Source organism: Lolium rigidum, chromosome 6 (genome assembly GCF_022539505.1).
Source record: "Lolium rigidum isolate FL_2022 chromosome 6, APGP_CSIRO_Lrig_0.1, whole genome shotgun sequence".
Classification (NCBI taxonomy): domain Eukaryota; kingdom Viridiplantae; phylum Streptophyta; class Magnoliopsida; order Poales; family Poaceae; genus Lolium; species Lolium rigidum.
Window position 1 is genome coordinate 106,141,686 of NC_061513.1, and position 7,886 is coordinate 106,149,571.

General features: G+C 48.7%; 1 long non-coding RNA gene across 1 annotated transcript; it reads right to left on the minus strand.

The window, feature by feature from the left end:
• Positions 1-4,648: 4,648 nt before the first annotated feature.
• Positions 4,649-5,403, minus strand: LOC124659585. Its single transcript, XR_006989632.1, has 3 exons — positions 5,216-5,403; positions 4,970-5,110; positions 4,649-4,848 (listed from the first exon to the last, which is right to left on the minus strand). It is a non-coding gene; the product is annotated as an uncharacterized LOC124659585 (long non-coding RNA).
• Between the last annotated feature and the right edge of the window lie 2,483 nt (positions 5,404-7,886).

The window sequence follows — 7,886 nt, forward strand, 5'->3', positions numbered from 1 at the left end:
AGCCGGGTCAAAGATTGCATCATCTCCTTCCTCATCGTGGTGATCGTGAGGATCTTGTTCTTCTGAGTGGTCTCTGGTCGTATGTAAGATGCTATGGCATGGTAATCTCATCGTATTTGAATTGTGGTAAGGATATGGAACTGTGAATTGAGCAACCAAACAACAGATTCCTGTTTTCATGCGTGGAAGTTGGGCTGGAAATGGGCAACCAAACGATGGGGCCTGGGTTCCTTCTCCGACGCGCAAAAGTCCACACAGGCTACCAAACGACCCGGCTTTCATGTCCCATGGCCCGTTCGCGACACGCAGGTGAGCCCATCTCGCTGGCACAGTCATGCAGGAAATCGGTGCAGGCAACCAAACGCGCCCTTGGAATGCTCAATCATGTTGATGAATATTCGCGGCGCCTAGCACATGCGAAAACTGGATACACCAATTAACCCTTAATTGCACACACTTTAACGTGATATAAAATACATAGTGGAATCAAGGTAAACTTCAACACCAGTAATGTACTAACTATGGGATTGTTGCTGGTCTCGAAAGGAAACATATCCATTAAACATATCTGAAATAAACAAGACACTTCATGACCCTCCTGATCATAGAGAGTGTCTTCCCTTTGGAGAGAAGCTCTCTTGGTTGAGGAGTTCGTAGTAAACCAATCCTTTTAGTGGAAAATTCTCAGCTTGAGAGAAAAAAACAAGGGTCAAAGCCACCCAAGTTTTCTTTCGCTATTATCGAATGGGGATATAGTTTCTTGTTCTCGAGAGAGCACTAGATGATCTCATATACCAAGATAGACACAGATGTTGGACACCAACAATATTTGGGGCACTAGATCTAGGGGTTAGAACATTCTCATCAAAGATGGTGGAACCACAGCTTAAAAGAGACAATGTTGTAGATCTGGTCTTCACAACTTTATGGGCACCCTCTGGTGCTTGATTTGAGCTTCTTCCCTCAACTGCCTCTCCCTCTCTTCTCTCTTGGTTTTTTCTTCTTTCTTTAATGGAGTTTAACCTGGATTTTTGTCACTCTACCTTGCGGTGGCTGGATGGGAGGCTTATCCTCTCCCTTCGAGTTGTTAGCATAAAACCACCACATTCCCAGCTAAATATCCATTTTAGTACCACTTTCTGTTTCAGAAGCAAAAAACCACCACATTTTGTTGTGATTTTTGCAAAAAACACTAAATCGGTATTAAACACGAATTGATAACCATTCTGGCATAGAATAGAAGGCCCACATGTAAGGCTGACGTGGAAATATTAAAAAGCAAGCCCATATTTAAAAAAAATCTCATTTTATCTAGCCACACGAGTCTGCTCTGTTCCTCGCCGGAGACCACGGCCGGGGCTGCTACCCATCCCCTCGTCGGAGACCACCGGGCCACTGCCAGGCCCTCGCCGGAGACCACCAGGACGCTGCCATGTACCATACTGGAGACCACCTCGTCCCGACGAGCATCAAATTGCAGCCCCAGACCTCGTCTTCCCCGGCGACAGCCTCCGCTGCCGTCGTTGATTCGCCCTATCCAGACCTCGCCGGCGACCCCAACATCCATTTCTTCATCCCCAAATGAGGCGCGCGAGCTCATGGCTGAGAGCGTGGAGATCCGTCGCCGCCGCTGGACCTAGTTAGGGTACCTCAATTGTCCATGCTGGGAGCGCAAAGAGATGAGGCATGTTGGCGCGCAGGTCAACGATGATAGCCTACCTCGACGGAGCACGGCGACGGTGGGGGCAGGAGCACGGCGGCTGCCGTCCTGGTCCGAGCATGGAGGTGGCTTGCCTTGCCCGAGCACGGCGGTGGCGGTTGCCCAAGCACGGCGGCGGCGACCTTCCTTGCCCAAGCACGGCGACGGCAGACGGAGCACAGCGGTGGCGGCCTTCCTAGATCGAGCGCGGTAGCGGCCTGCCTCGCAGCAGCACGTCGGCGGTGGTTGGTGTGATGTGCAGCAGGCATCGGGGTGGGCTTTGTTTTCCTTTTTTAGATTTTGTTTTTCCCTTTTTGTAGGTTTTCATTTTCTTAATGTGAGCAAACATGTGGGTCCTAGTCCATATCAGCAAAACAGCACATACAGGTGGGTCCCACCTGCCAGTTTTCGTGTCAATTTGTTATCAATTATGGTTTAGTGTTTTTTGAGAAAATCTCGTCAAAATGTGGTGGTTTTTTGCCCCCGAAACACAAAGTGGTACTAAAATAGACATTTAGCTGGAAATGTGGTGGTTTTATGCTAACAACTCTCTCCCTTCCCTCATGTGCAATGTTCAAAATGAACCTTGGTCATAAGCCTAATGGGTTGTAGGATCTTGCATCTGTTTGGCACGCATGGAATGCTTTAGTAGGTCATCTCCTCGCATCTCACATGAGGAGAATACCTAGCAATTCCCCTCCATCTGACTCATGTGGGGGGCCGCCATGCCTGCTACCTTGCAACATACAAGTAGCTTCACACTTGACAATATCTTGTTCATCATATCCAAGCCATTCTTGTAGGTATATGGATCTTCTCCAATTTCAACTCAGAACTTCCCGAATCCAATGATACGTCGCATTAATATGCATGGTTCCAGAGTGGGAACTTGGATTCTTGGCAAGATGGATAGTACTCCGACTATCGCAAAATAGATTATAATTCTCTTGAAACATGCTCAACTCTTGCATGAAGTTCTTCATCGACAACACTTCCTTGCAAGCGTCAGACGCTGCAATGTACTATGTAGTTGTCGTTGATAATGAAACACATTTCTGCAACCTTGATTTCCATAACATTGCTCCCCCTGCATAAGTCATTAGGTATCCAAAGGTAGACTTCCTAGAATCTTCATCACCAACATAATGTGCATTTGTGTATAGCCTTGCAATACAAGATCACCGCTTCCAAATCCTAAGCATGATTGAGCACCAACCTGCAGCAGCAATAGTCGACGAACCACAATTCCGCATCCTCACATGGCCAGTACCACAGTTGGTGTAGGAAGTGAAATACTCATGGTGAGATGTAATGTGGAAAGATGCATCTGAATCCACAACCTAGCTCATGGCATCATCACGAACAACACTTGGCATTATTCATCTTTAGTGACTGGATAGTCTTATCTTCTTCACATTATGCAGTCATGGCGGCACCATTCGTGCCCTTTTGCTTGTTCTTGTTTGCAACTTTACCCTCTACAAAGATCTCTTTTGTATTTCTTGCAATTTCTTTTTTTGTGATTCGGTTTGCCATACTAAAAGAAAGTAACTTCTTGTCTCGATTTTGACTTTGACCTCCCCCTGGATTTGTAGTCTTTTCTTTGTTGAAATTTGCCCTAGCTACATCCACGGTTATCATTATTGCTGTTGGATTCACTCTCCGACACCATTTGTCATGCTTGTTGGGCGACCAATCCGAGGAGTCCATGGCGCACCCTTACTAAATGCTCGTTCTCGAGAATTATCTAGCATGAGGTATTGAGTTGTTTCCACGGATCATCGTTAGCTAAGCCGTAGTGGAAAACACGACTTTGTCAACTTGTGGCACCAATGCATGCTTTCCTACCGGGTGCCGGCTTGCAATGGTGATCATGGTCACGACATGTATCTGAAAACACAGGAGCACAGCCGTCTTGGACAGCGAGTAGCGAGACAAAGGGTGTGTTTGGTTGGTGCCCACACTAGCCCTACCAAATATTTGGCAAGAGTTGGCTGCCAATATTTTGGTCAAGAAATCCTTGGCCCATTGGCCAATTATTTGGCAAAAATCTGTGAGTGCAAGAGCTAGATATCCATAGGCAGCCAAAATATTGGCTACAAACCAAACAATGAGCAATACTTGATGGGCAGCCATTTTTTTTTGGCGTGGCTACTTGGGGAACCAAACCAAACACACCCAAAGTGACCTTTGTTGGATCATCTTCCGAGTTAGGCTCCTAGCACGCCGTGCTCTGTCTTTTCATCAGGAAAAATAGAGAAACAACTAGTGAGACGTGAAGTTGATTCAGGTCTGATTCCGTATCATAATTGTTCAATTTGTTTTGTAAAATATTACTCCTTCCATTTCAAATTAAGCAACATAGATTTGTTTTTCACAATGAGCAAACATATACTTCCTCTGGTCCGATTTAATCAACGCAAAATGTATGTAAAGTTGCACTGTTTCAGCTGCACTCTCGCGTCAATTAATAACGACCGGAGGGAGTACACACTAAAATCTAACCAAAGTTGCGTCAGTTACCTTGGAACAGAGCCTACTTGATCAATATCCACTTTATAAGAATACCTAACTAGCTAGGACTTTGCCTGGAGAAACTGCTACCGTTGTTTTCTGACATCATGGTGAATAATGGTACATGGAAGTTCCCCTAAATATCAGCAGGTGCACCAATACTACAATATGTGCCCTGATTATATAGATTTGCCTGTCATTAACAGAATACATATACAAGCATAGTACACCCACCATCATGCATATGTGCATGGGTAACACAGTGATCACATCACGCCCATATTGATCACATGTTGCTGTATAGCTACATCTCTTTTCTATCCCCATCCGCCCGGAACATGTTGCCCCGAGAATCAATAGTGGCCGTGGCACGATTATGCACGGGCTGTATCTTTTAGCTACTGAAAGTCTGAAACAGTGTGCTCCTTCCATAGTAACGGACTGCAACGCTGTCATGTGAGGCTTCCACTGAGCACAACAGATGCTTGTGTCACGGCCCTGGCTACTCTGTGAATCTCGTGCTGCACGAGCTTCCAGGATGTTGAAGTGTTGGTGCTCCTCGCGGTGGCTATGGCGTCGGATATACCAGGATACGATGCGGTATCCCAGTCGTTCTGTTCTGAAGGTCCATAGATCTGCGACAGGTGACACTAGCAAATTAGAACTACAGCTGCAAAACTGAAGATCGCTAGAATACGAGATCCTGCAGAGAATCCCACAGAAGAAAAAAGTGTGGACGAGTTATTATTCACTGACCAGATGTTTGTACCATTCTTGCTTGAAGATACCTTCCCTGTTAGTGAAGGCTCGCTCCGCCTGCATAAGTCGGTCGTTGAGTCCTCGGATCTTGATCGAATCCTTGCTAAGCTGCTTGCTTGACAATTCCCTCTGAATATCCTGAAAAACATTCGGATTCCTTGGGCATCATGATTCATGAGAAGTTAAAAAGCTAGCATGCAGGATTGTATTAGCTGAGAAGCAATTCTGAAGTAACCAAGTTACCTTTCGCTCACTGTCTACTTTGGTAGCTGCTCTTTCCAGAGCTTTGATTGAGTTGTACAAAGGGGAACAACTGACAGGCGTCCCCTTGACCGCCTTCTCTACTACCTTTGTGTATGCCTGAAAAAAAGAAGGGATTTCTATTTTCGTGCCCCTGCTTCGTTAGTTGTACTCAGTTTTCCCCAGCTCGTTAGTTTTTCCTCAGTTTTCCCCTCCCTCTAGTTTGAAACCCCTCGAAGACGCGGGTTGTCGTCGTGGTGAACGAGCAGATGCCATAGGATGGCTTAAGTTGGGGCCGAATGGACGTATGAGGATTCGGGGGAGGGTTTGCGATTAGATGGGAAGAACTTCCGGATGCTTTCCTCAAGAACACAACCAAAGGCCGGTATGCAAGAAGAGAGACAAGAGGAAGAACTCTTTACTAAATCGCTAGCTTCATTGATCTCAACATGGTTACAAGTTTCTCAGTACACAGATCTCTCTCTCTAACTTGTAGATCGCGCCCGTATAGAGGGCTGCCCCCTCTCCTTATATAGGGGAGAGGGTGGCTTACACTGGAAGAACCCCTAATGGCATCTTTGACTAGACAAACTACTTTACAAAGCTACTTTAATCATAGGTGACACCGGAGTCCTCTTTAATCAGGGGCGCTGACGTCCTCCGGCTTCTTTGACCGTCACCCTTCTCTTTATCGTCGACCCTTCGTCAAAAGTCACTTTGCTTAGCTCATCTTGTCTTCTAGCTCGGAGAGAATCTTTGACCAGATCCTGCCGACAGGCTCTCCTTTCCGGTATCTTCTTTACCGGATTCCGGTATACCCCTCTTGGGGATTCCGGCTTAGCTCCACTTAGCTAAACTCTTAACCTCCGGCTCCGGTATAAACATTAAACCGGTATCCCGATGGCACAAGCCATCCGGTTTGGCATGCCTTTGGCATACCGGGGGTCATCCCCCAACATTAGTCCCCGAAGCTGGTATAGCACTGGAGGATTCTATCCTACGAGCCATGCCAAGTTCTCATTTTCCTCGGATACCGGTTTGAGTACTCATGTCTCGAGCCTAGTTCCGAGCACCTTTACCCTTGTTCTTTTCCTTTCTTTGCAAAGCTTGTTCCGGCATCTCTTTTGTCCGGTATCATGTATCTTTATTGCTTCCTCGGCGAAGTCGAGAATATCTTGGGCCTCGCGCCCGACGGAGACATGCGCACGCGGATCGACGCGCCGGTGTCGGGGGTCACTTCCCTTCGACTCTCGCGCGCTCATTTAATGCACCGCAGCTGATCCCACTACCTGTTCGCGGTCCCGTGTGCGCCTCCGTGTGGCTCCGCGCTTCTTCGCGTGTACTCCCTCGCCACGTGGCGGCCCAAGGCGCGAACCGGTCGTGGGCCGCGAGGCGAACCGCCGCGGCCCGGCGGTTCCCTGCCCACTTTCTTTCTCTTATATAAACGCAACCGCCCGTTCCTCTTCATCTTCTTCGCATTCTCCTCCCTCGCGCACGCAGCCCCAAGCCTTTGCGCCACCGCCGTTTTCCGTTCGCCGTCGCCCGTTCAAGCTTAGGCGCCCGGCGAGCTCGCGCCGCTCCCCGTTGGACTTCGTCGTGCGGAGATCTTCTGCAGCAACTCTGTCGTGCCCGCCGCATTCGCGTTTCTTTGCGAGCTTCTCCGCCTCGCCGTCGACGGTGGTCTCCGGCGGTCACGAGTCCACTCCGCCGCCAAGAACGACTCCTTCGGCGACTCCGCCGCTTAAGGTAGGTACCAATCTTGCTTCACTTGTCCTCTGGTTGCCTTCCAGATCTTGGGCGTTTGGTGTTCTTATTTCCTCTTTTTCCTTGATTTTCTTCTTACTCGTAGATCTTCACGCGGGGTCCAAGTCTGGGATTCGTGTTTTTCGCTTCTCTTCGCAATGTCCGGCGAGGAGTCCACCTCTCGCATCTTCTTCTTCCCTTTCTCTCAAGCGCCGTAGACCCTCTTCCGGCGAATCCACGGCCTCGACCCGATGGAAACCAATTCCGGCAACCGGCAGGAATCCGGTAGCCACCAAGAGTCCGGTGGCCCCCTAGAATCCGGTAGCTTTAGCCAAGCTTCCGGTAGCGCAACCTCCAGGCAGCTCCAGCCAATCTTCCGGTGAGGAGCCTTCCCCAATTACCCGCGGAGCTCGGATGGGTTCCGGTGTCACCCAATTCGAAATTGATCTGGTTGTACCGGTCTCGACGGATTCGGAAGGAGTTTCTTGCCGGATTCCGGATGACGAAATCGAACCGGATCCCGAAGATGACGAATATGTTGTCTTTTTAGCTCACTTTGAGCGTGGCTTCGGCCTTCCTGCCTCTCCCTTTTTCGCTCCTTTTTAGATTTTTACAAACTCCAACCTCACCACCTTCCCGGCAACGCCATTTTCTACCTCTCTTGCTACGCCACCTTCATGGAGGCCTATATCGGCATTCGTCCCATTCGTGAGACGTTTGCTCGCTTCTTTGCTCTTCGGATTAACTCCGTTCGGGGCATAGATATTCCTAAACCCAAGCCCCCGTTCAGTGCGGGTCTTGCATTGTCGGCTCCCGTCAAGGGAGCCCCTTTTTTAAGTTGTCCGGCCTCGAATCTTGCCGGTTGTGGCAAGGGACTTTCTTCTATGTGAAGAATACCGGCCGCGCCGATCTCATCGATCTTCCTCCCTAC